The following is a 23,604-nucleotide window of genomic DNA, read 5'->3' as shown; positions in this document are numbered from 1 at the left end:
CTAACTGTTGCTTACGGCCAAACCACTCTGACAACGCCTGATCCCGTCTGATCTCAGAAGCTAAACAGAGTTGGGCCTGGTTAGTACTTGAGTGGGAGACTGCCTAGGAATACCAGGTACTGTAAGCATTTTATTTTGTCTTCTAGCAGAAATCTGTTTGAATTTTCCTTCTGCTCGCAAGGCAAGAATTTTCCTTCTGGGCGCAAGGCAAGGCAAGGCAAGAAAAACGGCACATTTCCAACTAACTGTTGCTTATGGCCAAACCACTCTGACAACGCCTGATCCCGTCTGATGTCAGAAGCTAAACAGAGTTGGGCCTGGTTAGTACTTGAGTGGGAGACTGCCTAGGAATACCAGGTACTGTAAGCATTTTATTTTGTCTTCTTGCAGAAATCTGTTTGAATTTTCCTTCTGGTCGCAAGGCAAGAATTTTCCTTCTGATCGCAAGGCAAGGCAAGAAAAACGGCACATTTCCAGACTATTGCTTATGTCCAAACCACTCTGACAATGCCTGATCCTGTCTGATCTGAGAAGCTAAACAGAGTTGGGCCTGTTTAGTACTTGAGTGGGAGACTGCCTAGTAATACCAGGTACTGTAAGCATTTTATTTTGTCTTCTTGCAGAAATCTGTTTGAATTTTCCTTCTGCTCGCAAGGCAAGAATTTTCCTTCTGGTCGCAAGGCAAGGCAAGAAAAACGGCACATTTCCAACTAACTGTTGCTTATGGCCAAACCACTCTGACAACGCCTGATCCCGTCTGATCTCAGAAGCTAAACAGAGTTGGGCCTGGTTAGTACTTGAGTGGGAGACTGCCTAGGAATACCAGGTACTGTAAGCATTTTATTTTGTCTTCTAGCAGAAATCTGTTTGAATTTTCCTTCTGCTCGCAAGGCAAGAATTTTCCTTCTGGGCGCAAGGCAAGGCAAGAAAAACGGCACATTTCCAACTAACTGTTGCTTATGGCCAAACCACTCTGACAACGCCTGATCCCGTCTGATCTCAGAAGCTAAACAGAGTTGGGCCTGGTTAGTACTTGAGTGGGAGACTGCCTAGGAATACCAGGTACTGTAAGCATTTTATTTTGTCTTCTTGCAGAAATCTGTTTGAATTTTCCTTCTGCTCGCAAGGCAAGAATTTTCCTTCTGGGCGCAAGGCAAGGCAAGGCAAGAAAAACGGCACATTTCCAACTAACTGTTGCTTATGGCCAAACCACTCTGACATCGCCTGATCCCGTCTGATCTCAGAAACTAAACAGAGTTGGGCCTGGTTAGTACTTGAGTGGGAGACTGAATAGGAATACCAGGTACTGTAAGCATTTTATTTTGTCTTCTAGCAGAAATCTGTTTGAATTTTCCTTCTGCTCGCAAGGCAAGAATTTTCCTTCTGGGCGCAAGGCAAGGCAAGGCAAGAAAAACGGCACATTTCCAACTAACTGTTGCTTATGGCCAAACCACTCTGACAACGCCTGATCCCGTCTGATCTCAGAAGCTAAACAGAGTTGGGCCTGGTTAGTACTTGAGTGGGAGACTGCCTAGGAATACCAGGTACTGTAAGCATTTTATTTTGTCTTCTTGCAGAAATCTGTTTGAATTTTCCTTCTGCTCGCAAGGCAAGAATTTTCCTTCTGGGCGCAAGGCAAGGCAAGGCAAGGCAAGAAAAACGGCACATTTCCAACTAACTGTTGCTTATGGCCAAACCACTCTGACAACGCCTGATCCCGTCTGATCTCAGAAGCTAAACAGAGTTGGGCCTGGTTAGTACTTGAGTGGGAGACTGCCTAGGAATACCAGGTACTGTAAGCATTTTATTTTGTCTTCTAGCAGAAATCTGTTTGAATTTTCCTTCTGGTCGCAAGGCAAGAATTTTCCTTCTGGGCGCAAGGCAAGAAAAATGGCACATTTCCAACAAGCTGTTGCTTACGGCCAAACCACTCTGACAACGCCTGATCCTGTCAGATCTCAGAAACTAAACAGAGTTGGGCCTGTTTAGTACTTGAGTGGGAGACTGCCTAGTAATACCAGGTACTGTAAGCATTTTATTTTGTCTTCTTGCAGAAATCTGTTTGAATTTTCCTTCTGCTCGCAAGGCAAGAATTTTCCTTCTGGTCGCAAGGCAAGGCAAGAAAAACGGCACATTTCCAACTAACTGCTGCTTATGGCCAAACCACTCTGACAACGCCTGATCCCGTCTGATCTCAGAAGCTAAACAGAGTTGGGCCTGGATAGTACTTGAGTGGGAGACTGCCTAGGAATACCAGGTACTGTAAGCATTTTATTTTGTCTTCTAGCAGAAATCTGTTTGAATTTTCCTTCTGCTCGCAAGGCAAGAATTTTCCTTCTGGGCGCAAGGCAAGGCAAGGCAAGAAAAACGGCACATTTCCAACTCACTGTTGCTTATGGCCGAACCACTCTGACAACGCCTGATCCCGTCTGATCTCAGAAGCTAAACAGAGTTAGGCCTGGTTAGTACTTGAGTGGGAGACTGCCTAGGAATACCAGGTACTGTAAGCATTTTATTTTGTCTTCTTGCAGAAATCTGTTTGAATTTTCCTTCTGCTCGCAAGGCAAGAATTTTCCTTCTGGTCGCAAGGCAAGGCAAGGCAAGAAAAACGGCACATTTCCAACTAACTGTTGCTTATGGCCAAACCACTCTGACAACGCCTGATCCCGTCTGATCTCAGAAGCTAAACAGAGTTGGGCCTGGTTAGTACTTGAGTGGGAGACTGCCTAGGAATACCAGGTACTGTAAGCATTTTATTTTGTCTTCTAGCAGAAATCTGTTTGAATTTTCCTTCTGCTCGCAAGGCAAGAATTTTCCTTCTGGGCGCAAGGCAAGGCAAGGCAAGAAAAACGACACATTTCCAACTAACTGTTGCTTATGGCCAAACCACTCTGACAACGCCTGATCCCGTCTGATCTCAGAAGCTAAACAGAGTTGGGCCTGGTTAGTACTTGAGTGGGAGACTGCCTAGGAATACCAGGTACTGTAAGCATTTTATTTTGTCTTCTTGCAGAAATCTGTTTGAATTTTCCTTCTGCTCGCAAGGCAAGAATTTTCCTTCTGGGCGCAAGGCAAGGCAAGGCAAGGCAAGGCAAGGCAAGGCAAGGCAAGGCAAGGCAAGGCAAGGCAAGGCAAGGCAAGGCAAGGCAAGGCAAGGCAAGGCAAGGCAAGGCAAGGCAAGGCGCACATTTCCAGACTGTTGTTTACGTCCAAACCACTCTGACAATGCCTGATCCTGTCTGATCTGAGAAGCTAAACAGAGTTGGGCCTGGTTAGTACTTGAGTGTGAGACTGCCTAGGAATACCAGGTACTGTAAGCATTTTATTTTGTCTCCTTGCAGAAATCTGTTTGAATTTTCCTTCTGCTCGCAAGGCAAGAATTTTCCTTCTGGGCGCAAGGCAAGGCAAGAAAAACGGCACATTTCCAACTAACTGTTGCTTATGGCCAAACCACTCTGACAACGCCTGATCCCGTCTGATGTCAGAAGCTAAACAGAGTTGGGCCTGGTTAGTACTTGAGTGGGAGACTGCCTAGGAATACCAGGTACTGTAAGCATTTTATTTTGTCTTCTTGCAGAAATCTGTTTGAATTTTCCTTCTGGTCGCAAGGCAAGAATTTTCCTTCTGATCGCAAGGCAAGAAAAATGGCACATTTCCAACAAGCTGTTGCTTACGGCCAAACCACTCTGACAACGCCTGATCCTGTCAGATCTCAGAAACTAAACAGAGTTGGGCCTGTTTAGTACTTGAGTGGGAGACTGCCTAGTAATACCAGGTACTGTAAGCATTTTATTTTGTCTTCTTGCAGAAATCTGTTTGAATTTTCCTTCTGCTCGCAAGGCAAGAATTTTCCTTCTGGTCGCAAGGCAAGGCAAGAAAAACGGCACATTTCCAACTAACTGTTGCTTATGGCCAAACCACTCTGACAACGCCTGATCCTGTCTGATCTCAGAAGCTAAACAGAGTTGGGCCTGGTTAGTACTTGAGTGGGAGACTGCCTAGGAATACCAGGTACTGTGAGCATTTTATTTTGTCTTCTTGCAGAAATCTGTTTGAATTTTCCTTCTGCTCGCAAGGCAAGAATTTTCCTTCTGGGCGCAAGGCAAGGCAAGGCAAGAAAAACGGCACATTTCCAACTAACTGTTGCTTATGGCCAAACCACTCTGACAACGCCTGATCCCGTCTGATCTCAGAAGCTAAACAGAGTTGGGCCTGGTTAGTACTTGAGTGGGAGACTGCCTAGGAATACCAGGTACTGTAAGCATTTTATTTTGTCTTCTTGCAGAAATCTGTTTGAATTTTCCTTCTGCTCGCAAGGCAAGAATTTTCCTTCTGGGCGCAAGGCAAGGCAAGGCAAGGCAAGGCAAGGCAAGGCAAGGCAAGGCAAGGCAAGGCAAGGCAAGGCAAGGCAAGGCAAGGCAAGGCAAGGCAAGGCAAGGCAAGGCAAGGCAAGGCAAGGCAAGGCAAGGCGCACATTTCCAGACTGTTGTTTACGTCCAAACCACTCTGACAATGCCTGATCCTGTCTGATCTGAGAAGCTAAACAGAGTTGGGCCTGGTTAGTACTTGAGTGTGAGACTGCCTAGGAATACCAGGTACTGTAAGCATTTTATTTTGTCTCCTTGCAGAAATCTGTTTGAATTTTCCTTCTGCTCGCAAGGCAAGAATTTTCCTTCTGGTCGCAAGGCAAGGCAAGAAAAACGGCACATTTCCAACTAACTGTTGCTTACGGCCAAACCACTCTGACAACGCCTGATCCCGTCTGATCTCAGAAGCTAAACAGAGTTGGGCCTGGTTAGTACTTGAGTGGGAGACTGCCTAGGAATACCAGGTACTGTAAGCATTTTATTTTGTCTTCTAGCAGAAATCTGTTTGAATTTTCCTTCTGCTCGCAAGGCAAGAATTTTCCTTCTGGGCGCAAGGCAAGGCAAGGCAAGAAAAACGGCACATTTCCAACTAACTGTTGCTTATGGCCAAACCACTCTGACAACGCCTGATCCCGTCTGATGTCAGAAGCTAAACAGAGTTGGGCCTGGTTAGTACTTGAGTGGGAGACTGCCTAGGAATACCAGGTACTGTAAGCATTTTATTTTGTCTTCTTGCAGAAATCTGTTTGAATTTTCCTTCTGGTCGCAAGGCAAGAATTTTCCTTCTGATCGCAAGGCAAGGCAAGAAAAACGGCACATTTCCAGACTATTGCTTATGTCCAAACCACTCTGACAATGCCTGATCCTGTCTGATCTGAGAAGCTAAACAGAGTTGGGCCTGTTTAGTACTTGAGTGGGAGACTGCCTAGTAATACCAGGTACTGTAAGCATTTTATTTTGTCTTCTTGCAGAAATCTGTTTGAATTTTCCTTCTGCTCGCAAGGCAAGAATTTTCCTTCTGGTCGCAAGGCAAGGCAAGAAAAACGGCACATTTCCAACTAACTGTTGCTTATGGCCAAACCACTCTGACAACGCCTGATCCCGTCTGATCTCAGAAGCTAAACAGAGTTGGGCCTGGTTAGTACTTGAGTGGGAGACTGCCTAGGAATACCAGGTACTGTAAGCATTTTATTTTGTCTTCTAGCAGAAATCTGTTTGAATTTTCCTTCTGCTCGCAAGGCAAGAATTTTCCTTCTGGGCGCAAGGCAAGGCAAGAAAAACGGCACATTTCCAACTAACTGTTGCTTATGGCCAAACCACTCTGACAACGCCTGATCCCGTCTGATCTCAGAAGCTAAACAGAGTTGGGCCTGGTTAGTACTTGAGTGGGAGACTGCCTAGGAATACCAGGTACTGTAAGCATTTTATTTTGTCTTCTTGCAGAAATCTGTTTGAATTTTCCTTCTGCTCGCAAGGCAAGAATTTTCCTTCTGGGCGCAAGGCAAGGCAAGGCAAGAAAAACGGCACATTTCCAACTAACTGTTGCTTATGGCCAAACCACTCTGACATCGCCTGATCCCGTCTGATCTCAGAAACTAAACAGAGTTGGGCCTGGTTAGTACTTGAGTGGGAGACTGAATAGGAATACCAGGTACTGTAAGCATTTTATTTTGTCTTCTAGCAGAAATCTGTTTGAATTTTCCTTCTGCTCGCAAGGCAAGAATTTTCCTTCTGGGCGCAAGGCAAGGCAAGGCAAGAAAAACGGCACATTTCCAACTAACTGTTGCTTATGGCCAAACCACTCTGACAACGCCTGATCCCGTCTGATCTCAGAAGCTAAACAGAGTTGGGCCTGGTTAGTACTTGAGTGGGAGACTGCCTAGGAATACCAGGTACTGTAAGCATTTTATTTTGTCTTCTTGCAGAAATCTGTTTGAATTTTCCTTCTGCTCGCAAGGCAAGAATTTTCCTTCTGGGCGCAAGGCAAGGCAAGGCAAGGCAAGAAAAACGGCACATTTCCAACTAACTGTTGCTTATGGCCAAACCACTCTGACAACGCCTGATCCCGTCTGATCTCAGAAGCTAAACAGAGTTGGGCCTGGTTAGTACTTGAGTGGGAGACTGCCTAGGAATACCAGGTACTGTAAGCATTTTATTTTGTCTTCTAGCAGAAATCTGTTTGAATTTTCCTTCTGGTCGCAAGGCAAGAATTTTCCTTCTGGGCGCAAGGCAAGAAAAATGGCACATTTCCAACAAGCTGTTGCTTACGGCCAAACCACTCTGACAACGCCTGATCCTGTCAGATCTCAGAAACTAAACAGAGTTGGGCCTGTTTAGTACTTGAGTGGGAGACTGCCTAGTAATACCAGGTACTGTAAGCATTTTATTTTGTCTTCTTGCAGAAATCTGTTTGAATTTTCCTTCTGCTCGCAAGGCAAGAATTTTCCTTCTGGTCGCAAGGCAAGGCAAGAAAAACGGCACATTTCCAACTAACTGCTGCTTATGGCCAAACCACTCTGACAACGCCTGATCCCGTCTGATCTCAGAAGCTAAACAGAGTTGGGCCTGGATAGTACTTGAGTGGGAGACTGCCTAGGAATACCAGGTACTGTAAGCATTTTATTTTGTCTTCTAGCAGAAATCTGTTTGAATTTTCCTTCTGCTCGCAAGGCAAGAATTTTCCTTCTGGGCGCAAGGCAAGGCAAGGCAAGAAAAACGGCACATTTCCAACTCACTGTTGCTTATGGCCAAACCACTCTGACAACGCCTGATCCCGTCTGATCTCAGAAGCTAAACAGAGTTAGGCCTGGTTAGTACTTGAGTGGGAGACTGCCTAGGAATACCAGGTACTGTAAGCATTTTATTTTGTCTTCTTGCAGAAATCTGTTTGAATTTTCCTTCTGCTCGCAAGGCAAGAATTTTCCTTCTGGTCGCAAGGCAAGGCAAGGCAAGAAAAACGGCACATTTCCAACTAACTGTTGCTTATGGCCAAACCACTCTGACAACGCCTGATCCCGTCTGATCTCAGAAGCTAAACAGAGTTGGGCCTGGTTAGTACTTGAGTGGGAGACTGCCTAGGAATACCAGGTACTGTAAGCATTTTATTTTGTCTTCTAGCAGAAATCTGTTTGAATTTTCCTTCTGCTCGCAAGGCAAGAATTTTCCTTCTGGGCGCAAGGCAAGGCAAGGCAAGAAAAACGACACATTTCCAACTAACTGTTGCTCATGGCCAAACCACTCTGACAACGCCTGATCCCGTCTGATCTCAGAAGCTAAACAGAGTTGGGCCTGGTTAGTACTTGAGTGGGAGACTGCCTAGGAATACCAGGTACTGTAAGCATTTTATTTTGTCTTCTTGCAGAAATCTGTTTGAATTTTCCTTCTGCTCGCAAGGCAAGAATTTTCCTTCTGGGCGCAAGGCAAGGCAAGGCAAGGCAAGGCAAGGCAAGGCAAGGCAAGGCAAGGCAAGGCAAGGCAAGGCAAGGCAAGGCAAGGCAAGGCAAGGCAAGGCAAGGCAAGGCAAGGCGCACATTTCCAGACTGTTGTTTACGTCCAAACCACTCTGACAATGCCTGATCCTGTCTGATCTGAGAAGCTAAACAGAGTTGGGCCTGGTTAGTACTTGAGTGTGAGACTGCCTAGGAATACCAGGTACTGTAAGCATTTTATTTTGTCTCCTTGCAGAAATCTGTTTGAATTTTCCTTCTGCTCGCAAGGCAAGAATTTTCCTTCTGGTCGCAAGGCAAGGCAAGAAAAACGGCACATTTCCAACTAACTGTTGCTTACGGCCAAACCACTCTGACAACGCCTGATCCCGTCTGATCTCAGAAGCTAAACAGAGTTGGGCCTGGTTAGTACTTGAGTGGGAGACTGCCTAGGAATACCAGGTACTGTAAGCATTTTATTTTGTCTTCTAGCAGAAATCTGTTTGAATTTTCCTTCTGCTCGCAAGGCAAGAATTTTCCTTCTGGGCGCAAGGCAAGGCAAGGCAAGAAAAACGGCACATTTCCAACTAACTGTTGCTTATGGCCAAACCACTCTGACAACGCCTGATCCCGTCTGATGTCAGAAGCTAAACAGAGTTGGGCCTGGTTAGTACTTGAGTGGGAGACTGCCTAGGAATACCAGGTACTGTAAGCATTTTATTTTGTCTTCTTGCAGAAATCTGTTTGAATTTTCCTTCTGGTCGCAAGGCAAGAATTTTCCTTCTGATCGCAAGGCAAGGCAAGAAAAACGGCACATTTCCAGACTATTGCTTATGTCCAAACCACTCTGACAATGCCTGATCCTGTCTGATCTGAGAAGCTAAACAGAGTTGGGCCTGTTTAGTACTTGAGTGGGAGACTGCCTAGTAATACCAGGTACTGTAAGCATTTTATTTTGTCTTCTTGCAGAAATCTGTTTGAATTTTCCTTCTGCTCGCAAGGCAAGAATTTTCCTTCTGGTCGCAAGGCAAGGCAAGAAAAACGGCACATTTCCAACTAACTGTTGCTTATGGCCAAACCACTCTGACAACGCCTGATCCCGTCTGATCTCAGAAGCTAAACAGAGTTGGGCCTGGTTAGTACTTGAGTGGGAGACTGCCTAGGAATACCAGGTACTGTAAGCATTTTATTTTGTCTTCTAGCAGAAATCTGTTTGAATTTTCCTTCTGCTCGCAAGGCAAGAATTTTCCTTCTGGGCGCAAGGCAAGGCAAGAAAAACGGCACATTTCCAACTAACTGTTGCTTATGGCCAAACCACTCTGACAACGCCTGATCCCGTCTGATCTCAGAAGCTAAACAGAGTTGGGCCTGGTTAGTACTTGAGTGGGAGACTGCCTAGGAATACCAGGTACTGTAAGCATTTTATTTTGTCTTCTTGCAGAAATCTGTTTGAATTTTCCTTCTGCTCGCAAGGCAAGAATTTTCCTTCTGGGCGCAAGGCAAGGCAAGGCAAGAAAAACGACACATTTCCAACTAACTGTTGCTCATGGCCAAACCACTCTGACAACGCCTGATCCCGTCTGATCTCAGAAGCTAAACAGAGTTGGGCCTGGTTAGTACTTGAGTGGGAGACTGCCTAGGAATACCAGGTACTGTAAGCATTTTATTTTGTCTTCTTGCAGAAATCTGTTTGAATTTTCCTTCTGCTCGCAAGGCAAGAATTTTCCTTCTGGGCGCAAGGCAAGGCAAGGCAAGGCAAGGCAAGGCAAGGCAAGGCAAGGCAAGGCAAGGCAAGGCAAGGCAAGGCAAGGCAAGGCGCACATTTCCAGACTGTTGTTTACGTCCAAACCACTCTGACAATGCCTGATCCTGTCTGATCTGAGAAGCTAAACAGAGTTGGGCCTGGTTAGTACTTGAGTGTGAGACTGCCTAGGAATACCAGGTACTGTAAGCATTTTATTTTGTCTCCTTGCAGAAATCTGTTTGAATTTTCCTTCTGCTCGCAAGGCAAGAATTTTCCTTCTGGGCGCAAGGCAAGGCAAGAAAAACGGCACATTTCCAACTAACTGTTGCTTATGGCCAAACCACTCTGACAACGCCTGATCCCGTCTGATGTCAGAAGCTAAACAGAGTTGGGCCTGGTTAGTACTTGAGTGGGAGACTGCCTAGGAATACCAGGTACTGTAAGCATTTTATTTTGTCTTCTTGCAGAAATCTGTTTGAATTTTCCTTCTGGTCGCAAGGCAAGAATTTTCCTTCTGATCGCAAGGCAAGAAAAATGGCACATTTCCAACAAGCTGTTGCTTACGGCCAAACCACTCTGACAACGCCTGATCCTGTCAGATCTCAGAAACTAAACAGAGTTGGGCCTGTTTAGTACTTGAGTGGGAGACTGCCTAGTAATACCAGGTACTGTAAGCATTTTATTTTGTCTTCTTGCAGAAATCTGTTTGAATTTTCCTTCTGCTCGCAAGGCAAGAATTTTCCTTCTGGTCGCAAGGCAAGGCAAGAAAAACGGCACATTTCCAACTAACTGTTGCTTATGGCCAAACCACTCTGACAACGCCTGATCCTGTCTGATCTCAGAAGCTAAACAGAGTTGGGCCTGGTTAGTACTTGAGTGGGAGACTGCCTAGGAATACCAGGTACTGTGAGCATTTTATTTTGTCTTCTTGCAGAAATCTGTTTGAATTTTCCTTCTGCTCGCAAGGCAAGAATTTTCCTTCTGGGCGCAAGGCAAGGCAAGGCAAGAAAAACGGCACATTTCCAACTAACTGTTGCTTATGGCCAAACCACTCTGACAACGCCTGATCCCGTCTGATCTCAGAAGCTAAACAGAGTTGGGCCTGGTTAGTACTTGAGTGGGAGACTGCCTAGGAATACCAGGTACTGTAAGCATTTTATTTTGTCTTCTTGCAGAAATCTGTTTGAATTTTCCTTCTGCTCGCAAGGCAAGAATTTTCCTTCTGGGCGCAAGGCAAGGCAAGGCAAGGCAAGGCAAGGCAAGGCAAGGCAAGGCAAGGCAAGGCAAGGCAAGGCAAGGCAAGGCAAGGCAAGGCAAGGCAAGGCAAGGCAAGGCAAGGCGCACATTTCCAGACTGTTGTTTACGTCCAAACCACTCTGACAATGCCTGATCCTCTCTGATCTGAGACGCTAAACAGAGTTGGGCCTGGTTAGTACTTGAGTGTGAGACTGCCTAGGAATACCAGGTACTGTAAGCATTTTATTTTGTCTCCTTGCAGAAATCTGTTTGAATTTTCCTTCTGCTCGCAAGGCAAGAATTTTCCTTCTGGTCGCAAGGCAAGGCAAGAAAAACGGCACATTTCCAACTAACTGTTGCTTACGGCCAAACCACTCTGACAACGCCTGATCCCGTCTGATCTCAGAAGCTAAACAGAGTTGGGCCTGGGTAGTACTTGAGTGGGAGACTGCCTAGGAATACCAGGTACTGTAAGCATTTTATTTTGTCTTCTAGCAGAAATCTGTTTGAATTTTCCTTCTGCTCGCAAGGCAAGAATTTTCCTTCTGGGCGCAAGGCAAGGCAAGGCAAGAAAAACGGCACATTTCCAACTAACTGTTGCTTATGGCCAAACCACTCTGACAACGCCTGATCCCGTCTGATGTCAGAAGCTAAACAGAGTTGGGCCTGGTTAGTACTTGAGTGGGAGACTGCCTAGGAATACCAGGTACTGTAAGCATTTTATTTTGTCTTCTTGCAGAAATCTGTTTGAATTTTCCTTCTGGTCGCAAGGCAAGAATTTTCCTTCTGATCGCAAGGCAAGAAAAATGGCACATTTCCAACAAGCTGTTGCTTACGGCCAAACCACTCTAACAACGCCTGATCCTGTCAGATCTCAGAAACTAAACAGAGTTGGGCCTGTTTAGTACTTGAGTGGGAGACTGCCTAGTAATACCAGGTACTGTAAGCATTTTATTTTGTCTTCTTGCAGAAATCTGTTTGAATTTTCCTTCTGCTCGCAAGGCAAGAATTTTCCTTCTGATCGCAAGGCAAGAAAAACGGCACATTTCCAACAAGCTGTTGCTCACGGCCAAACCACTCTGACAATGCCTGATCCCGTCTGATTTCAGAAGCTAAACAGAGTTTTGCCTGGTTAGTACTTGAGTGGGAGACTGCCTAGGAATACCAGGTACTGTAAGCATTTTATTTTGTCTTCTTGCAGAAATCTGTTTGAATTTTCCTTCTGCTCGCAAGGCAAGAATTTTCCTTCTGGGCGCAAGGCAAGGCAAGGCAAGGCACACATTTCCAGACTGTTGTTTACGTCCAAACCACTCTGACAATGCCTGATCCTGTCTGATCTGAGAAGCTAAACAGAGTTGGGCCTGGTTAGTACTTGAGTGTGAGACTGCCTAGGAATACCAGGTACTGTAAGCATTTTATTTTGTCTTCTTGCAGAAATCTGTTTGAATTTTCCTTCTGGTCGCAAGGCAAGAATTTTCCTTCTGATCGCAAGGCAAGAAAAACGGCACATTTCCAACAAGCTGTTGCTTACGGCCAAACCACTCTGAGAACGCCTGATCCCGTCTGATCTCAGAAGCTAAACAGAGTTGGGCCTGGTTAGTACTTGAGTGGGAGACTGCCTAGGAATACCAGGTACTGTAAGCATTTTATTTTGTCTTCTTGCAGAAATCTGTTTGAATTTTCCTTCTGCTCGCAAGGCAAGAATTTTCCTTCTGGGCGCAAGGCAAGGCAAGGCAAGGCAAGGCAAGGCACACATTTCCAGACTGTTGTTTACGTCCAAACCACTCTGACAATGCCTGATCCTGTCTGATCTGAGAAGCTAAACAGAGTTGGGCCTGGTTAGTACTTGAGTGTGAGACTGCCTAGGAATACCAGGTACTGTAAGCATTTTATTTTGTCTTCTTGCAGAAATCTGTTTGAATTTTCCTTCTGGTCGCAAGGCAAGAATTTTCCTTCTGATCGCAAGGCAAGAAAAACGGCACATTTCCAACAAGCTGTTGCTTACGGCCAAACCACTCTGACAACGCCTGATCCCGTCTGATCTCAGAAGCTAAACAGAGTTGGGCCTGGTTAGTACTTGAGTGGGAGACTGCCTAGGAATACCAGGTACTGTAAGCATTTTATTTTGTCTTCTTGCAGAAATCTGTTTGAATTTTCCTTCTGCTCGCAAGGCAATAATTTTCCTTCTGGGCGCAAGGCAAGGCAAGGCAAGAAAAACGGCACATTTCCAGCAAACTGTTGCTCACGGCCAAACCACTCTGACAATGCCTGATCCCGTCTGATTTCAGAAGCTAAACAGAGTTGGGCCTGGTTAGTACTTGAGTGGGAGACTGCCTAGGAATACCAGGTACTGTAAGCATTTTATTTTGTCTTCTTGCAGAAATCTGTTTGAATTTTCCTTCTGCTCGCAAGGCAAGATTTTTCCTTCTGGGCGCAAGGCAAGGCAAGGCAAGGCACACATTTCCAGACTGTTGTTTACGTCCAAACCACTCTGACAATGCCTGATCCTGTCTGATCTGAGAAGCTAAACAGAGTTGGGCCTGGTTAGTACTTGAGTGTGAGACTGCCTAGGAATACCAGGTACTGTAAGCATTTTATTTTGTCTTCTTGCAGAAATCTGTTTGAATTTTCCTTCTGGTCGCAAGGCAAGAATTTTCCTTCTGATCGCAAGGCAAGAAAAACGGCACATTTCCAACAAGCTGTTGCTTACGGCCAAACCACTCTGACAACGCCTGATCCCGTCTGATCTCAGAAGCTAAACAGAGTTGGGCCTGGTTAGTACTTGAGTGGGAGACTGCCTAGGAATACCAGGTACTGTAAGCATTTTATTTTGTCTTCTTGCAGAAATCTGTTTGAATTTTCCTTCTGCTCGCAAGGCAATAATTTTCCTTCTGGGCGCAAGGCAAGGCAAGGCAAGAAAAACGGCACATTTCCAGCAAACTGTTGCTCACGGCCAAACCACTCTGACAATGCCTGATCCCGTCTGATTTCAGAAGCTAAACAGAGTTGGGCCTGGTTAGTACTTGAGTGGGAGACTGCCTAGGAATACCAGGTACTGTAAGCATTTTATTTTGTCTTCTTGCAGAAATCTGTTTGAATTTTCCTTCTGCTCGCAAGGCAAGAATTTTCCTTCTGGGCGCAAGGCAAGGCAAGGCAAGGCAAGGCAAGGCACACATTTCCAGACTGTTGTTTACGTCCAAACCACTCTGACAATGCCTGATCCTGTCTGATCTGAGAAGCTAAACAGAGTTGGGCCTGGTTAGTACTTGAGTGTGAGACTGCCTAGGAATACCAGGTACTGTAAGCATTTTATTTTGTCTTCTTGCAGAAATCTGTTTGAATTTTCCTTCTGGTCGCAAGGCAAGAATTTTCCTTCTGATCGCAAGGCAAGAAAAACGGCACATTTCCAACAAGCTGTTGCTTACGGCCAAACCACTCTGACAACGCCTGATCCCGTCTGATCTCAGAAGCTAAACAGAGTTGGGCCTGGTTAGTACTTGAGTGGGAGACTGCCTAGGAATACCAGGTACTGTAAGCATTTTATTTTGTCTTCTAGCAGAAATCTGTTTGAATTTTCCTTCTGCTCGCAAGGCAAGAATTTTCCTTCTGGGCGCAAGGCAAGGCAAGAAAAACGGCACATTTCCAACTAACTGTTGCTTATGGCCAAACCACTCTGACAACGCCTGATCCCGTCTGATCTCAGAAGCTAAACAGAGTTGGGCCTGGTTAGTACTTGAGTGGGAGACTGCCTAGGAATACCAGGTACTGTAAGCATTTTATTTTGTCTTCTTGCAGAAATCTGTTTGAATTTTCCTTCTGCTCGCAAGGCAAGAATTTTCCTTCTGGGCGCAAGGCAAGGCAAGGCAAGGCAAGGCAAGGCAAGGCAAGGCAAGGCAAGGCAAGGCAAGGCAAGGCAAGGCAAGGCAAGGCAAGGCGCACATTTCCAGACTGTTGTTTACGTCCAAACCACTCTGACAATGCCTGATCCTGTCTGATCTGAGAAGCTAAACAGAGTTGGGCCTGGTTAGTACTTGAGTGTGAGACTGCCTAGGAATACCAAGTACTGTAAGCATTTTATTTTGTCTCCTTGCAGAAATCTGTTTGAATTTTCCTTCTGCTCGCAAGGCAAGAATTTTCCTTCTGGGCGCAAGGCAAGGCAAGGCAAGGCAAGGCAAGGCAAGGCAAGGCAAGGCAAGGCAAGGCAAGGCAAGGCAAGGCAAGGCAAGGCAAGGCAAGGCAAGGCAAGGCAAGGCAAGGCGCACATTTCCAGACTGTTGTTTACGTCCAAACCACTCTGACAATGCCTGATCCTGTCTGATCTGAGAAGCTAAACAGAGTTGGGCCTGGTTAGTACTTGAGTGTGAGACTGCCTAGGAATACCAAGTACTGTAAGCATTTTATTTTGTCTCCTTGCAGAAATCTGTTTGAATTTTCCTTCTGCTCGCAAGGCAAGAATTTTCCTTCTGGGCGCAAGGCAAGGCAAGAAAAACGGCACATTTCCAACTAACTGTTGCTTATGGCCAAACCACTCTGACAACGTCTGATCCTGTCTGATCTCAGAAGCTAAACAGAGTTGGGCCTGGTTAGTACTTGAGTGGGAGACTGCCTAGGAATACCAGGTACTGTAAGCATTTTATTTTGTCTTCTTGCAGAAATCGACAATGCCTGATCCTGTCTGATCTGAGAAGCTAAACAGAGTTGGGCCTGGTTAGTACTTGAGTGTGAGACTGCCTAGGAATACCAAGTACTGTAAGCATTTTATTTTGTCTCCTTGCAGAAATCTGTTTGAATTTTCCTTCTGCTCGCAAGGCAAGAATTTTCCTTCTGGGCGCAAGGCAAGGCAAGAAAAATGGCACATTTCCAACTAACTGTTGCTTATGGCCAAACCACTCTGACAACGTCTGATCCTGTCTGATCTCAGAAGCTAAACAGAGTTGGGCCTGGTTAGTACTTGAGTGGGAGACTGCCTAGGAATACCAGGTACTGTAAGCATTTTATTTTGTCTTCTTGCAGAAATCTGTTTGAATTTTCCTTCTGCTCGCAAGGCAAGAATTTTCCTTCTGGGCGCAAGGCAAGGCAAGGCAAGGCAAGGCAAGGCAAGGCAAGGCAAGGCAAGGCAAGGCAAGGCAAGGCAAGGCAAGGCAAGGCAAGGCAAGGCAAGGCAAGGCAAGGCAAGGCAAGGCAAGGCGCACATTTCCAGACTGTTGTTTACGTCCAAACCACTCTGACAATGCCTGATCCTGTCTGATCTGAGAAGCTAAACAGAGTTGGGCCTGGTTAGTACTTGAGTGTGAGACTGCCTAGGAATACCAGGTACTGTAAGCATTTTATTTTGTCTCCTTGCAGAAATCTGTTTGAATTTTCCTTCTGCTCGCAAGGCAAGAATTTTCCTTCTGGTCGCAAGGCAAGGCAAGAAAAACGGCACATTTCCAACTAACTGTTGCTTACGGCCAAACCACTCTGACAACGCCTGATCCCGTCTGATCTCAGAAGCTAAACAGAGTTGGGCCTGGTTAGTACTTGAGTGGGAGACTGCCTAGGAATACCAGGTACTGTAAGCATTTTATTTTGTCTTCTAGCAGAAATCTGTTTGAATTTTCCTTCTGCTCGCAAGGCAAGAATTTTCCTTCTGGGCGCAAGGCAAGGCAAGGCAAGAAAAACGGCACATTTCCAACTAACTGTTGCTTATGGCCAAACCACTCTGACAACGCCTGATCCCGTCTGATGTCAGAAGCTAAACAGAGTTGGGCCTGGTTAGTACTTGAGTGGGAGACTGCCTAGGAATACCAGGTACTGTAAGCATTTTATTTTGTCTTCTTGCAGAAATCTGTTTGAATTTTCCTTCTGGTCGCAAGGCAAGAATTTTCCTTCTGATCGCAAGGCAAGGCAAGAAAAACGGCACATTTCCAGACTATTGCTTATGTCCAAACCACTCTGACAATGCCTGATCCTGTCTGATCTGAGAAGCTAAACAGAGTTGGGCCTGTTTAGTACTTGAGTGGGAGACTGCCTAGTAATACCAGGTACTGTAAGCATTTTATTTTGTCTTCTTGCAGAAATCTGTTTGAATTTTCCTTCTGCTCGCAAGGCAAGAATTTTCCTTCTGGTCGCAAGGCAAGGCAAGAAAAACGGCACATTTCCAACTAACTGTTGCTTATGGCCAAACCACTCTGACAACGCCTGATCCCGTCTGATCTCAGAAGCTAAACAGAGTTGGGCCTGGTTAGTACTTGAGTGGGAGACTGCCTAGGAATACCAGGTACTGTAAGCATTTTATTTTGTCTTCTAGCAGAAATCTGTTTGAATTTTCCTTCTGCTCGCAAGGCAAGAATTTTCCTTCTGGGCGCAAGGCAAGGCAAGAAAAACGGCACATTTCCAACTAACTGTTGCTTATGGCCAAACCACTCTGACAACGCCTGATCCCGTCTGATCTCAGAAGCTAAACAGAGTTGGGCCTGGTTAGTACTTGAGTGGGAGACTGCCTAGGAATACCAGGTACTGTAAGCATTTTATTTTGTCTTCTTGCAGAAATCTGTTTGAATTTTCCTTCTGCTCGCAAGGCAAGAATTTTCCTTCTGGGCGCAAGGCAAGGCAAGGCAAGAAAAACGGCACATTTCCAACTAACTGTTGCTTATGGCCAAACCACTCTGACATCGCCTGATCCCGTCTGATCTCAGAAACTAAACAGAGTTGGGCCTGGTTAGTACTTGAGTGGGAGACTGAATAGGAATACCAGGTACTGTAAGCATTTTATTTTGTCTTCTAGCAGAAATCTGTTTGAATTTTCCTTCTGCTCGCAAGGCAAGAATTTTCCTTCTGGGCGCAAGGCAAGGCAAGGCAAGAAAAACGGCACATTTCCAACTAACTGTTGCTTATGGCCAAACCACTCTGACAACGCCTGATCCCGTCTGATCTCAGAAGCTAAACAGAGTTGGGCCTGGTTAGTACTTGAGTGGGAGACTGCCTAGGAATACCAGGTACTGTAAGCATTTTATTTTGTCTTCTTGCAGAAATCTGTTTGAATTTTCCTTCTGCTCGCAAGGCAAGAATTTTCCTTCTGGGCGCAAGGCAAGGCAAGGCAAGGCAAGAAAAACGGCACATTTCCAACTAACTGTTGCTTATGGCCAAACCACTCTGACAACGCCTGATCCCGTCTGATCTCAGAAGCTAAACAGAGTTGGGCCTGGTTAGTACTTGAGTGGGAGACTGCCTAGGAATACCAGGTACTGTAAGCATTTTATTTTGTCTTCTAGCAGAAATCTGTTTGAATTTTCCTTCTGGTCGCAAGGCAAGAATTTTCCTTCTGGGCGCAAGGCAAGAAAAATGGCACATTTCCAACAAGCTGTTGCTTACGGCCAAACCACTCTGACAACGCCTGATCCTGTCAGATCTCAGAAACTAAACAGAGTTGGGCCTGTTTAGTACTTGAGTGGGAGACTGCCTAGTAATACCAGGTACTGTAAGCATTTTATTTTGTCTTCTTGCAGAAATCTGTTTGAATTTTCCTTCTGCTCGCAAGGCAAGAATTTTCCTTCTGGTCGCAAGGCAAGGCAAGAAAAACGGCACATTTCCAACTAACTGCTGCTTATGGCCAAACCACTCTGACAACGCCTGATCCCGTCTGATCTCAGAAGCTAAACAGAGTTGGGCCTGGATAGTACTTGAGTGGGAGACTGCCTAGGAATACCAGGTACTGTAAGCATTTTATTTTGTCTTCTAGCAGAAATCTGTTTGAATTTTCCTTCTGCTCGCAAGGCAAGAATTTTCCTTCTGGGCGCAAGGCAAGGCAAGGCAAGAAAAACGGCACATTTCCAACTCACTGTTGCTTATGGCCAAACCACTCTGACAACGCCTGATCCCGTCTGATCTCAGAAGCTAAACAGAGTTAGGCCTGGTTAGTACTTGAGTGGGAGACTGCCTAGGAATACCAGGTACTGTAAGCATTTTATTTTGTCTTCTTGCAGAAATCTGTTTGAATTTTCCTTCTGCTCGCAAGGCAAGAATTTTCCTTCTGGTCGCAAGGCAAGGCAAGGCAAGAAAAACGGCACATTTCCAACTAACTGTTGCTTATGGCCAAACCACTCTGACAACGCCTGATCCCGTCTGATCTCAGAAGCTAAACAGAGTTGGGCCTGGTTAGTACTTGAGTGGGAGACTGCCTAGGAATACCAGGTACTGTAAGCATTTTATTTTGTCTTCTAGCAGAAATCTGTTTGAATTTTCCTTCTGCTCGCAAGGCAAGAATTTTCCTTCTGGGCGCAAGGCAAGGCAAGGCAAGAAAAACGACACATTTCCAACTAACTGTTGCTTATGGCCAAACCACTCTGACAACGCCTGATCCCGTCTGATCTCAGAAGCTAAACAGAGTTGGGCCTGGTTAGTACTTGAGTGGGAGACTGCCTAGGAATACCAGGTACTGTAAGCATTTTATTTTGTCTTCTTGCAGAAATCTGTTTGAATTTTCCTTCTGCTCGCAAGGCAAGAATTTTCCTTCTGGGCGCAAGGCAAGGCAAGGCAAGGCAAGGCAAGGCAAGGCAAGGCAAGGCAAGGCAAGGCAAGGCAAGGCAAGGCAAGGCAAGGCAAGGCAAGGCAAGGCAAGGCAAGGCGCACATTTCCAGACTGTTGTTTACGTCCAAACCACTCTGACAATGCCTGATCCTGTCTGATCTGAGAAGCTAAACAGAGTTGGGCCTGGTTAGTACTTGAGTGTGAGACTGCCTAGGAATACCAGGTACTGTAAGCATTTTATTTTGTCTCCTTGCAGAAATCTGTTTGAATTTTCCTTCTGCTCGCAAGGCAAGAATTTTCCTTCTGGGCGCAAGGCAAGGCAAGAAAAACGGCACATTTCCAACTAACTGTTGCTTATGGCCAAACCACTCTGACAACGCCTGATCCCGTCTGATGTCAGAAGCTAAACAGAGTTGGGCCTGGTTAGTACTTGAGTGGGAGACTGCCTAGGAATACCAGGTACTGTAAGCATTTTATTTTGTCTTCTTGCAGAAATCTGTTTGAATTTTCCTTCTGGTCGCAAGGCAAGAATTTTCCTTCTGATCGCAAGGCAAGAAAAATGGCACATTTCCAACAAGCTGTTGCTTACGGCCAAACCACTCTGACAACGCCTGATCCTGTCAGATCTCAGAAACTAAACAGAGTTGGGCCTGTTTAGTACTTGAGTGGGAGACTGCCTAGTAATACCAGGTACTGTAAGCATTTTATTTTGTCTTCTTGCAGAAATCTGTTTGAATTTTCCTTCTGCTCGCAAGGCAAGAATTTTCCTTCTGGTCGCAAGGCAAGGCAAGAAAAACGGCACATTTCCAACTAACTGTTGCTTATGGCCAAACCACTCTGACAACGCCTGATCCTGTCTGATCTCAGAAGCTAAACAGAGTTGGGCCTGGTTAGTACTTGAGTGGGAGACTGCCTAGGAATACCAGGTACTGTGAGCATTTTATTTTGTCTTCTTGCAGAAATCTGTTTGAATTTTCCTTCTGCTCGCAAGGCAAGAATTTTCCTTCTGGGCGCAAGGCAAGGCAAGGCAAGAAAAACGGCACATTTCCAACTAACTGTTGCTTATGGCCAAACCACTCTGACAACGCCTGATCCCGTCTGATCTCAGAAGCTAAACAGAGTTGGGCCTGGTTAGTACTTGAGTGGGAGACTGCCTAGGAATACCAGGTGCTGTAAGCATTTTATTTTGTCTTCTTGCAGAAATCTGTTTGAATTTTCCTTCTGCTCGCAAGGCAAGAATTTTCCTTCTGGGCGCAAGGCAAGGCAAGGCAAGGCAAGGCAAGGCAAGGCAAGGCAAGGCAAGGCAAGGCAAGGCAAGGCAAGGCAAGGCAAGGCAAGGCAAGGCAAGGCAAGGCAAGGCAAGGCGCACATTTCCAGACTGTTGTTTACGTCCAAACCACTCTGACAATGCCTGATCCTGTCTGATCTGAGACGCTAAACAGAGTTGGGCCTGGTTAGTACTTGAGTGTGAGACTGCCTAGGAATACCAGGTACTGTAAGCATTTTATTTTGTCTCCTTGCAGAAATCTGTTTGAATTTTCCTTCTGCTCGCAAGGCAAGAATTTTCCTTCTGGTCGCAAGGCAAGGCAAGAAAAACGGCACATTTCCAACTAACTGTTGCTTACGGCCAAACCACTCTGACAACGCCTGATCCCGTCTGATCTCAGAAGCTAAACAGAGTTGGGCCTGGGTAGTACTTGAGTGGGAGACTGCCTAGGAATACCAGGTACTGTAAGCATTTTATTTTGTCTTCTAGCAGAAATCTGTTTGAATTTTCCTTCTGCTCGCAAGGCAAGAATTTTCCTTCTGGGCGCAAGGCAAGGCAAGGCAAGAAAAACGGCACATTTCCAACTAACTGTTGCTTATGGCCAAACCACTCTGACAACGCCTGATCCCGTCTGATGTCAGAAGCTAAACAGAGTTGGGCCTGGTTAGTACTTGAGTGGGAGACTGCCTAGGAATACCAGGTACTGTAAGCATTTTATTTTGTCTTCTTGCAGAAATCTGTTTGAATTTTCCTTCTGGTCGCAAGGCAAGAATTTTCCTTCTGATCGCAAGGCAAGAAAAATGGCACATTTCCAACAAGCTGTTGCTTACGGCCAAACCACTCTAACAACGCCTGATCCTGTCAGATCTCAGAAACTAAACAGAGTTGGGCCTGTTTAGTACTTGAGTGGGAGACTGCCTAGTAATACCAGGTACTGTAAGCATTTTATTTTGTCTTCTTGCAGAAATCTGTTTGAATTTTCCTTCTGCTCGCAAGGCAAGAATTTTCCTTCTGATCGCAAGGCAAGAAAAACGGCACATTTCCAACAAGCTGTTGCTCACGGCCAAACCACTCTGACAATGCCTGATCCCGTCTGATTTCAGAAGCTAAACAGAGTTTTGCCTGGTTAGTACTTGAGTGGGAGACTGCCTAGGAATACCAGGTACTGTAAGCATTTTATTTTGTCTTCTTGCAGAAATCTGTTTGAATTTTCCTTCTGCTCGCAAGGCAAGAATTTTCCTTCTGGGCGCAAGGCAAGGCAAGGCAAGGCACACATTTCCAGACTGTTGTTTACGTCCAAACCACTCTGACAATGCCTGATCCTGTCTGATCTGAGAAGCTAAACAGAGTTGGGCCTGGTTAGTACTTGAGTGTGAGACTGCCTAGGAATACCAGGTACTGTAAGCATTTTATTTTGTCTTCTTGCAGAAATCTGTTTGAATTTTCCTTCTGGTCGCAAGGCAAGAATTTTCCTTCTGATCGCAAGGCAAGAAAAACGGCACATTTCCAACAAGCTGTTGCTTACGGCCAAACCACTCTGAGAACGCCTGATCCCGTCTGATCTCAGAAGCTAAACAGAGTTGGGCCTGGTTAGTACTTGAGTGGGAGACTGCCTAGGAATACCAGGTACTGTAAGCATTTTATTTTGTCTTCTTGCAGAAATCTGTTTGAATTTTCCTTCTGCTCGCAAGGCAAGAATTTTCCTTCTGGGCGCAAGGCAAGGCAAGGCAAGGCAAGGCAAGGCACACATTTCCAGACTGTTGTTTACGTCCAAACCACTCTGACAATGCCTGATCCTGTCTGATCTGAGAAGCTAAACAGAGTTGGGCCTGGTTAGTACTTGAGTGTGAGACTGCCTAGGAATACCAGGTACTGTAAGCATTTTATTTTGTCTTCTTGCAGAAATCTGTTTGAATTTTCCTTCTGGTCGCAAGGCAAGAATTTTCCTTCTGATCGCAAGGCAAGAAAAACGGCACATTTCCAACAAGCTGTTGCTTACGGCCAAACCACTCTGACAACGCCTGATCCCGTCTGATCTCAGAAGCTAAACAGAGTTGGGCCTGGTTAGTACTTGAGTGGGAGACTGCCTAGGAATACCAGGTACTGTAAGCATTTTATTTTGTCTTCTAGCAGAAATCTGTTTGAATTTTCCTTCTGCTCGCAAGGCAAGAATTTTCCTTCTGGGCGCAAGGCAAGGCAAGGCAAGAAAAACGGCACATTTCCAACTAACTGTTGCTTATGGCCAAACCACTCTGACAACGCCTGATCCCGTCTGATGTCAGAAGCTAAACAGAGTTGGGCCTGGTTAGTACTTGAGTGGGAGACTGCCTAGGAATACCAGGTACTGTAAGCATTTTATTTTGTCTTCTTGCAGAAATCTGTTTGAATTTTCCTTCTGGTCGCAAGGCAAGAATTTTCCTTCTGATCGCAAGGCAAGGCAAGAAAAACGGCACATTTCCAGACTATTGCTTATGTCCAAACCACTCTGACAATGCCTGATCCTGTCTGATCTGAGAAGCTAAACAGAGTTGGGCCTGTTTAGTACTTGAGTGGGAGACTGCCTAGTAATACCAGGTACTGTAAGCATTTTATTTTGTCTTCTTGCAGAAATCTGTTTGAATTTTCCTTCTGCTCGCAAGGCAAGAATTTTCCTTCTGGTCGCAAGGCAAGGCAAGAAAAACGGCACATTTCCAACTAACTGTTGCTTATGGCCAAACCACTCTGACAACGCCTGATCCCGTCTGATCTCAGAAGCTAAACAGAGTTGGGCCTGGTTAGTACTTGAGTGGGAGACTGCCTAGGAATACCAGGTACTGTAAGCATTTTATTTTGTCTTCTAGCAGAAATCTGTTTGAATTTTCCTTCTGCTCGCAAGGCAAGAATTTTCCTTCTGGGCGCAAGGCAAGGCAAGAAAAACGGCACATTTCCAACTAACTGTTGCTTATGGCCAAACCACTCTGACAACGCCTGATCCCGTCTGATCTCAGAAGCTAAACAGAGTTGGGCCTGGTTAGTACTTGAGTGGGAGACTGCCTAGGAATACCAGGTACTGTAAGC

The 23,604-nt window shown here is 45.6% G+C and overlaps 40 non-coding genes and 52 pseudogenes across 40 annotated transcripts in view; all 92 read left to right on the top strand.

Moving 5' to 3' along the window:
• Positions 1–9: 9 nt before the first annotated feature.
• On the top strand, positions 10–128 carry LOC132876705 (5S ribosomal RNA). Its single transcript, XR_009652412.1, has one exon. It is a non-coding gene; the product is annotated as a 5S ribosomal RNA (ribosomal RNA).
• Positions 129–250: 122 nt separating this feature from the next.
• Positions 251–369, top strand: LOC132878556 (5S ribosomal RNA; annotated as a pseudogene).
• A 114-nt stretch (positions 370–483) lies between these two features.
• On the top strand, positions 484–602 carry LOC132881363 (5S ribosomal RNA; annotated as a pseudogene).
• A 117-nt stretch (positions 603–719) lies between these two features.
• Positions 720–838, top strand: LOC132877616 (5S ribosomal RNA). Its single transcript, XR_009653289.1, has one exon. It is a non-coding gene; the product is annotated as a 5S ribosomal RNA (ribosomal RNA).
• A 117-nt stretch (positions 839–955) lies between these two features.
• LOC132877615 (5S ribosomal RNA) lies at positions 956–1,074 on the top strand. Its single transcript, XR_009653288.1, has one exon. It is a non-coding gene; the product is annotated as a 5S ribosomal RNA (ribosomal RNA).
• A 122-nt stretch (positions 1,075–1,196) lies between these two features.
• On the top strand, positions 1,197–1,315 carry LOC132879533 (5S ribosomal RNA; annotated as a pseudogene).
• A 122-nt stretch (positions 1,316–1,437) lies between these two features.
• LOC132877614 (5S ribosomal RNA) lies at positions 1,438–1,556 on the top strand. The gene has a single exon (XR_009653287.1). It is a non-coding gene; the product is annotated as a 5S ribosomal RNA (ribosomal RNA).
• Positions 1,557–1,683: 127 nt separating this feature from the next.
• Positions 1,684–1,802, top strand: LOC132877613 (5S ribosomal RNA). Its single transcript, XR_009653286.1, has one exon. It is a non-coding gene; the product is annotated as a 5S ribosomal RNA (ribosomal RNA).
• Positions 1,803–1,914: 112 nt separating this feature from the next.
• On the top strand, positions 1,915–2,033 carry LOC132879808 (5S ribosomal RNA; annotated as a pseudogene).
• Positions 2,034–2,150: 117 nt separating this feature from the next.
• On the top strand, positions 2,151–2,269 carry LOC132877885 (5S ribosomal RNA). The gene has a single exon (XR_009653546.1). It is a non-coding gene; the product is annotated as a 5S ribosomal RNA (ribosomal RNA).
• A 122-nt stretch (positions 2,270–2,391) lies between these two features.
• On the top strand, positions 2,392–2,510 carry LOC132879013 (5S ribosomal RNA; annotated as a pseudogene).
• Positions 2,511–2,632: 122 nt separating this feature from the next.
• On the top strand, positions 2,633–2,751 carry LOC132877612 (5S ribosomal RNA). Its single transcript, XR_009653285.1, has one exon. It is a non-coding gene; the product is annotated as a 5S ribosomal RNA (ribosomal RNA).
• Positions 2,752–2,873: 122 nt separating this feature from the next.
• On the top strand, positions 2,874–2,992 carry LOC132877611 (5S ribosomal RNA). The gene has a single exon (XR_009653284.1). It is a non-coding gene; the product is annotated as a 5S ribosomal RNA (ribosomal RNA).
• Positions 2,993–3,201: 209 nt separating this feature from the next.
• On the top strand, positions 3,202–3,320 carry LOC132881161 (5S ribosomal RNA; annotated as a pseudogene).
• Positions 3,321–3,437: 117 nt separating this feature from the next.
• On the top strand, positions 3,438–3,556 carry LOC132878555 (5S ribosomal RNA; annotated as a pseudogene).
• A 112-nt stretch (positions 3,557–3,668) lies between these two features.
• Positions 3,669–3,787, top strand: LOC132879807 (5S ribosomal RNA; annotated as a pseudogene).
• Positions 3,788–3,904: 117 nt separating this feature from the next.
• Positions 3,905–4,023, top strand: LOC132878644 (5S ribosomal RNA; annotated as a pseudogene).
• A 122-nt stretch (positions 4,024–4,145) lies between these two features.
• Positions 4,146–4,264, top strand: LOC132877610 (5S ribosomal RNA). Its single transcript, XR_009653283.1, has one exon. It is a non-coding gene; the product is annotated as a 5S ribosomal RNA (ribosomal RNA).
• Positions 4,265–4,488: 224 nt separating this feature from the next.
• Positions 4,489–4,607, top strand: LOC132881160 (5S ribosomal RNA; annotated as a pseudogene).
• A 117-nt stretch (positions 4,608–4,724) lies between these two features.
• On the top strand, positions 4,725–4,843 carry LOC132876704 (5S ribosomal RNA). The gene has a single exon (XR_009652411.1). It is a non-coding gene; the product is annotated as a 5S ribosomal RNA (ribosomal RNA).
• Positions 4,844–4,965: 122 nt separating this feature from the next.
• On the top strand, positions 4,966–5,084 carry LOC132878554 (5S ribosomal RNA; annotated as a pseudogene).
• A 114-nt stretch (positions 5,085–5,198) lies between these two features.
• LOC132881361 (5S ribosomal RNA) lies at positions 5,199–5,317 on the top strand (annotated as a pseudogene).
• A 117-nt stretch (positions 5,318–5,434) lies between these two features.
• Positions 5,435–5,553, top strand: LOC132877608 (5S ribosomal RNA). Its single transcript, XR_009653281.1, has one exon. It is a non-coding gene; the product is annotated as a 5S ribosomal RNA (ribosomal RNA).
• A 117-nt stretch (positions 5,554–5,670) lies between these two features.
• On the top strand, positions 5,671–5,789 carry LOC132877607 (5S ribosomal RNA). Its single transcript, XR_009653280.1, has one exon. It is a non-coding gene; the product is annotated as a 5S ribosomal RNA (ribosomal RNA).
• A 122-nt stretch (positions 5,790–5,911) lies between these two features.
• On the top strand, positions 5,912–6,030 carry LOC132879532 (5S ribosomal RNA; annotated as a pseudogene).
• Positions 6,031–6,152: 122 nt separating this feature from the next.
• LOC132877606 (5S ribosomal RNA) lies at positions 6,153–6,271 on the top strand. The gene has a single exon (XR_009653279.1). It is a non-coding gene; the product is annotated as a 5S ribosomal RNA (ribosomal RNA).
• A 127-nt stretch (positions 6,272–6,398) lies between these two features.
• On the top strand, positions 6,399–6,517 carry LOC132877605 (5S ribosomal RNA). Its single transcript, XR_009653278.1, has one exon. It is a non-coding gene; the product is annotated as a 5S ribosomal RNA (ribosomal RNA).
• Positions 6,518–6,629: 112 nt separating this feature from the next.
• Positions 6,630–6,748, top strand: LOC132879806 (5S ribosomal RNA; annotated as a pseudogene).
• A 117-nt stretch (positions 6,749–6,865) lies between these two features.
• On the top strand, positions 6,866–6,984 carry LOC132877884 (5S ribosomal RNA). Its single transcript, XR_009653545.1, has one exon. It is a non-coding gene; the product is annotated as a 5S ribosomal RNA (ribosomal RNA).
• A 122-nt stretch (positions 6,985–7,106) lies between these two features.
• LOC132878300 (5S ribosomal RNA) lies at positions 7,107–7,225 on the top strand (annotated as a pseudogene).
• Positions 7,226–7,347: 122 nt separating this feature from the next.
• LOC132877603 (5S ribosomal RNA) lies at positions 7,348–7,466 on the top strand. Its single transcript, XR_009653277.1, has one exon. It is a non-coding gene; the product is annotated as a 5S ribosomal RNA (ribosomal RNA).
• Positions 7,467–7,588: 122 nt separating this feature from the next.
• Positions 7,589–7,707, top strand: LOC132878137 (5S ribosomal RNA; annotated as a pseudogene).
• Positions 7,708–7,911: 204 nt separating this feature from the next.
• On the top strand, positions 7,912–8,030 carry LOC132881159 (5S ribosomal RNA; annotated as a pseudogene).
• A 117-nt stretch (positions 8,031–8,147) lies between these two features.
• Positions 8,148–8,266, top strand: LOC132876703 (5S ribosomal RNA). Its single transcript, XR_009652410.1, has one exon. It is a non-coding gene; the product is annotated as a 5S ribosomal RNA (ribosomal RNA).
• A 122-nt stretch (positions 8,267–8,388) lies between these two features.
• LOC132878552 (5S ribosomal RNA) lies at positions 8,389–8,507 on the top strand (annotated as a pseudogene).
• A 114-nt stretch (positions 8,508–8,621) lies between these two features.
• LOC132881360 (5S ribosomal RNA) lies at positions 8,622–8,740 on the top strand (annotated as a pseudogene).
• A 117-nt stretch (positions 8,741–8,857) lies between these two features.
• LOC132877602 (5S ribosomal RNA) lies at positions 8,858–8,976 on the top strand. The gene has a single exon (XR_009653276.1). It is a non-coding gene; the product is annotated as a 5S ribosomal RNA (ribosomal RNA).
• A 117-nt stretch (positions 8,977–9,093) lies between these two features.
• Positions 9,094–9,212, top strand: LOC132877601 (5S ribosomal RNA). Its single transcript, XR_009653275.1, has one exon. It is a non-coding gene; the product is annotated as a 5S ribosomal RNA (ribosomal RNA).
• A 122-nt stretch (positions 9,213–9,334) lies between these two features.
• On the top strand, positions 9,335–9,453 carry LOC132878136 (5S ribosomal RNA; annotated as a pseudogene).
• Positions 9,454–9,627: 174 nt separating this feature from the next.
• On the top strand, positions 9,628–9,746 carry LOC132881158 (5S ribosomal RNA; annotated as a pseudogene).
• Positions 9,747–9,863: 117 nt separating this feature from the next.
• LOC132878551 (5S ribosomal RNA) lies at positions 9,864–9,982 on the top strand (annotated as a pseudogene).
• Positions 9,983–10,094: 112 nt separating this feature from the next.
• Positions 10,095–10,213, top strand: LOC132879805 (5S ribosomal RNA; annotated as a pseudogene).
• A 117-nt stretch (positions 10,214–10,330) lies between these two features.
• Positions 10,331–10,449, top strand: LOC132878643 (5S ribosomal RNA; annotated as a pseudogene).
• Positions 10,450–10,571: 122 nt separating this feature from the next.
• LOC132877600 (5S ribosomal RNA) lies at positions 10,572–10,690 on the top strand. The gene has a single exon (XR_009653274.1). It is a non-coding gene; the product is annotated as a 5S ribosomal RNA (ribosomal RNA).
• Positions 10,691–11,130: 440 nt separating this feature from the next.
• Positions 11,131–11,249, top strand: LOC132876295 (5S ribosomal RNA). The gene has a single exon (XR_009652020.1). It is a non-coding gene; the product is annotated as a 5S ribosomal RNA (ribosomal RNA).
• A 122-nt stretch (positions 11,250–11,371) lies between these two features.
• Positions 11,372–11,490, top strand: LOC132878550 (5S ribosomal RNA; annotated as a pseudogene).
• A 112-nt stretch (positions 11,491–11,602) lies between these two features.
• On the top strand, positions 11,603–11,721 carry LOC132879955 (5S ribosomal RNA; annotated as a pseudogene).
• A 112-nt stretch (positions 11,722–11,833) lies between these two features.
• On the top strand, positions 11,834–11,952 carry LOC132880099 (5S ribosomal RNA; annotated as a pseudogene).
• Positions 11,953–12,066: 114 nt separating this feature from the next.
• Positions 12,067–12,185, top strand: LOC132881157 (5S ribosomal RNA; annotated as a pseudogene).
• Positions 12,186–12,297: 112 nt separating this feature from the next.
• Positions 12,298–12,416, top strand: LOC132876826 (5S ribosomal RNA). Its single transcript, XR_009652527.1, has one exon. It is a non-coding gene; the product is annotated as a 5S ribosomal RNA (ribosomal RNA).
• Positions 12,417–12,540: 124 nt separating this feature from the next.
• Positions 12,541–12,659, top strand: LOC132881155 (5S ribosomal RNA; annotated as a pseudogene).
• A 112-nt stretch (positions 12,660–12,771) lies between these two features.
• On the top strand, positions 12,772–12,890 carry LOC132876702 (5S ribosomal RNA). The gene has a single exon (XR_009652409.1). It is a non-coding gene; the product is annotated as a 5S ribosomal RNA (ribosomal RNA).
• Positions 12,891–13,012: 122 nt separating this feature from the next.
• On the top strand, positions 13,013–13,131 carry LOC132879378 (5S ribosomal RNA; annotated as a pseudogene).
• A 114-nt stretch (positions 13,132–13,245) lies between these two features.
• Positions 13,246–13,364, top strand: LOC132881154 (5S ribosomal RNA; annotated as a pseudogene).
• A 112-nt stretch (positions 13,365–13,476) lies between these two features.
• Positions 13,477–13,595, top strand: LOC132876700 (5S ribosomal RNA). The gene has a single exon (XR_009652407.1). It is a non-coding gene; the product is annotated as a 5S ribosomal RNA (ribosomal RNA).
• Positions 13,596–13,717: 122 nt separating this feature from the next.
• On the top strand, positions 13,718–13,836 carry LOC132879377 (5S ribosomal RNA; annotated as a pseudogene).
• Positions 13,837–13,960: 124 nt separating this feature from the next.
• LOC132881153 (5S ribosomal RNA) lies at positions 13,961–14,079 on the top strand (annotated as a pseudogene).
• A 112-nt stretch (positions 14,080–14,191) lies between these two features.
• Positions 14,192–14,310, top strand: LOC132876699 (5S ribosomal RNA). The gene has a single exon (XR_009652406.1). It is a non-coding gene; the product is annotated as a 5S ribosomal RNA (ribosomal RNA).
• Positions 14,311–14,427: 117 nt separating this feature from the next.
• On the top strand, positions 14,428–14,546 carry LOC132877599 (5S ribosomal RNA). Its single transcript, XR_009653273.1, has one exon. It is a non-coding gene; the product is annotated as a 5S ribosomal RNA (ribosomal RNA).
• Positions 14,547–15,284: 738 nt separating this feature from the next.
• On the top strand, positions 15,285–15,403 carry LOC132878879 (5S ribosomal RNA; annotated as a pseudogene).
• Positions 15,404–15,645: 242 nt separating this feature from the next.
• Positions 15,646–15,764, top strand: LOC132878878 (5S ribosomal RNA; annotated as a pseudogene).
• A 214-nt stretch (positions 15,765–15,978) lies between these two features.
• On the top strand, positions 15,979–16,097 carry LOC132881152 (5S ribosomal RNA; annotated as a pseudogene).
• Positions 16,098–16,214: 117 nt separating this feature from the next.
• LOC132876698 (5S ribosomal RNA) lies at positions 16,215–16,333 on the top strand. The gene has a single exon (XR_009652405.1). It is a non-coding gene; the product is annotated as a 5S ribosomal RNA (ribosomal RNA).
• A 122-nt stretch (positions 16,334–16,455) lies between these two features.
• Positions 16,456–16,574, top strand: LOC132878549 (5S ribosomal RNA; annotated as a pseudogene).
• A 114-nt stretch (positions 16,575–16,688) lies between these two features.
• Positions 16,689–16,807, top strand: LOC132881359 (5S ribosomal RNA; annotated as a pseudogene).
• A 117-nt stretch (positions 16,808–16,924) lies between these two features.
• Positions 16,925–17,043, top strand: LOC132877598 (5S ribosomal RNA). The gene has a single exon (XR_009653272.1). It is a non-coding gene; the product is annotated as a 5S ribosomal RNA (ribosomal RNA).
• A 117-nt stretch (positions 17,044–17,160) lies between these two features.
• Positions 17,161–17,279, top strand: LOC132877596 (5S ribosomal RNA). Its single transcript, XR_009653270.1, has one exon. It is a non-coding gene; the product is annotated as a 5S ribosomal RNA (ribosomal RNA).
• Positions 17,280–17,401: 122 nt separating this feature from the next.
• On the top strand, positions 17,402–17,520 carry LOC132879531 (5S ribosomal RNA; annotated as a pseudogene).
• Positions 17,521–17,642: 122 nt separating this feature from the next.
• LOC132877595 (5S ribosomal RNA) lies at positions 17,643–17,761 on the top strand. Its single transcript, XR_009653269.1, has one exon. It is a non-coding gene; the product is annotated as a 5S ribosomal RNA (ribosomal RNA).
• A 127-nt stretch (positions 17,762–17,888) lies between these two features.
• Positions 17,889–18,007, top strand: LOC132877594 (5S ribosomal RNA). Its single transcript, XR_009653268.1, has one exon. It is a non-coding gene; the product is annotated as a 5S ribosomal RNA (ribosomal RNA).
• Positions 18,008–18,119: 112 nt separating this feature from the next.
• On the top strand, positions 18,120–18,238 carry LOC132879804 (5S ribosomal RNA; annotated as a pseudogene).
• A 117-nt stretch (positions 18,239–18,355) lies between these two features.
• LOC132877883 (5S ribosomal RNA) lies at positions 18,356–18,474 on the top strand. The gene has a single exon (XR_009653544.1). It is a non-coding gene; the product is annotated as a 5S ribosomal RNA (ribosomal RNA).
• A 122-nt stretch (positions 18,475–18,596) lies between these two features.
• LOC132878299 (5S ribosomal RNA) lies at positions 18,597–18,715 on the top strand (annotated as a pseudogene).
• A 122-nt stretch (positions 18,716–18,837) lies between these two features.
• Positions 18,838–18,956, top strand: LOC132877593 (5S ribosomal RNA). Its single transcript, XR_009653267.1, has one exon. It is a non-coding gene; the product is annotated as a 5S ribosomal RNA (ribosomal RNA).
• Positions 18,957–19,078: 122 nt separating this feature from the next.
• LOC132877592 (5S ribosomal RNA) lies at positions 19,079–19,197 on the top strand. Its single transcript, XR_009653266.1, has one exon. It is a non-coding gene; the product is annotated as a 5S ribosomal RNA (ribosomal RNA).
• Positions 19,198–19,396: 199 nt separating this feature from the next.
• On the top strand, positions 19,397–19,515 carry LOC132881151 (5S ribosomal RNA; annotated as a pseudogene).
• Positions 19,516–19,632: 117 nt separating this feature from the next.
• On the top strand, positions 19,633–19,751 carry LOC132878548 (5S ribosomal RNA; annotated as a pseudogene).
• A 112-nt stretch (positions 19,752–19,863) lies between these two features.
• Positions 19,864–19,982, top strand: LOC132879803 (5S ribosomal RNA; annotated as a pseudogene).
• Positions 19,983–20,099: 117 nt separating this feature from the next.
• LOC132878642 (5S ribosomal RNA) lies at positions 20,100–20,218 on the top strand (annotated as a pseudogene).
• Positions 20,219–20,340: 122 nt separating this feature from the next.
• LOC132878129 (5S ribosomal RNA) lies at positions 20,341–20,459 on the top strand. Its single transcript, XR_009653699.1, has one exon. It is a non-coding gene; the product is annotated as a 5S ribosomal RNA (ribosomal RNA).
• A 440-nt stretch (positions 20,460–20,899) lies between these two features.
• On the top strand, positions 20,900–21,018 carry LOC132876284 (5S ribosomal RNA). Its single transcript, XR_009652009.1, has one exon. It is a non-coding gene; the product is annotated as a 5S ribosomal RNA (ribosomal RNA).
• Positions 21,019–21,140: 122 nt separating this feature from the next.
• On the top strand, positions 21,141–21,259 carry LOC132878547 (5S ribosomal RNA; annotated as a pseudogene).
• A 112-nt stretch (positions 21,260–21,371) lies between these two features.
• Positions 21,372–21,490, top strand: LOC132879954 (5S ribosomal RNA; annotated as a pseudogene).
• Positions 21,491–21,602: 112 nt separating this feature from the next.
• Positions 21,603–21,721, top strand: LOC132880098 (5S ribosomal RNA; annotated as a pseudogene).
• A 114-nt stretch (positions 21,722–21,835) lies between these two features.
• On the top strand, positions 21,836–21,954 carry LOC132881150 (5S ribosomal RNA; annotated as a pseudogene).
• A 112-nt stretch (positions 21,955–22,066) lies between these two features.
• On the top strand, positions 22,067–22,185 carry LOC132876825 (5S ribosomal RNA). The gene has a single exon (XR_009652525.1). It is a non-coding gene; the product is annotated as a 5S ribosomal RNA (ribosomal RNA).
• A 124-nt stretch (positions 22,186–22,309) lies between these two features.
• Positions 22,310–22,428, top strand: LOC132881149 (5S ribosomal RNA; annotated as a pseudogene).
• A 112-nt stretch (positions 22,429–22,540) lies between these two features.
• On the top strand, positions 22,541–22,659 carry LOC132876697 (5S ribosomal RNA). The gene has a single exon (XR_009652404.1). It is a non-coding gene; the product is annotated as a 5S ribosomal RNA (ribosomal RNA).
• A 122-nt stretch (positions 22,660–22,781) lies between these two features.
• Positions 22,782–22,900, top strand: LOC132878545 (5S ribosomal RNA; annotated as a pseudogene).
• Positions 22,901–23,014: 114 nt separating this feature from the next.
• LOC132881358 (5S ribosomal RNA) lies at positions 23,015–23,133 on the top strand (annotated as a pseudogene).
• Positions 23,134–23,250: 117 nt separating this feature from the next.
• Positions 23,251–23,369, top strand: LOC132877591 (5S ribosomal RNA). The gene has a single exon (XR_009653265.1). It is a non-coding gene; the product is annotated as a 5S ribosomal RNA (ribosomal RNA).
• Positions 23,370–23,486: 117 nt separating this feature from the next.
• LOC132877590 (5S ribosomal RNA) overlaps positions 23,487–23,604 on the top strand; it is a 119-nt gene continuing 1 nt past the window's right edge. Inside the window, exon 1 of the ribosomal RNA XR_009653264.1 lies at positions 23,487–23,604. This exon is cut by the window's right edge and continues 1 nt beyond it. This is a non-coding gene — a ribosomal RNA (5S ribosomal RNA).

This window comes from Neoarius graeffei, assembly GCF_027579695.1.
Source record: "Neoarius graeffei isolate fNeoGra1 chromosome 18 unlocalized genomic scaffold, fNeoGra1.pri SUPER_18_unloc_1, whole genome shotgun sequence".
Lineage (NCBI taxonomy): Eukaryota > Metazoa > Chordata > Actinopteri > Siluriformes > Ariidae > Neoarius > Neoarius graeffei.
This window is presented reverse-complemented; position numbering and strand designations above follow the sequence as displayed.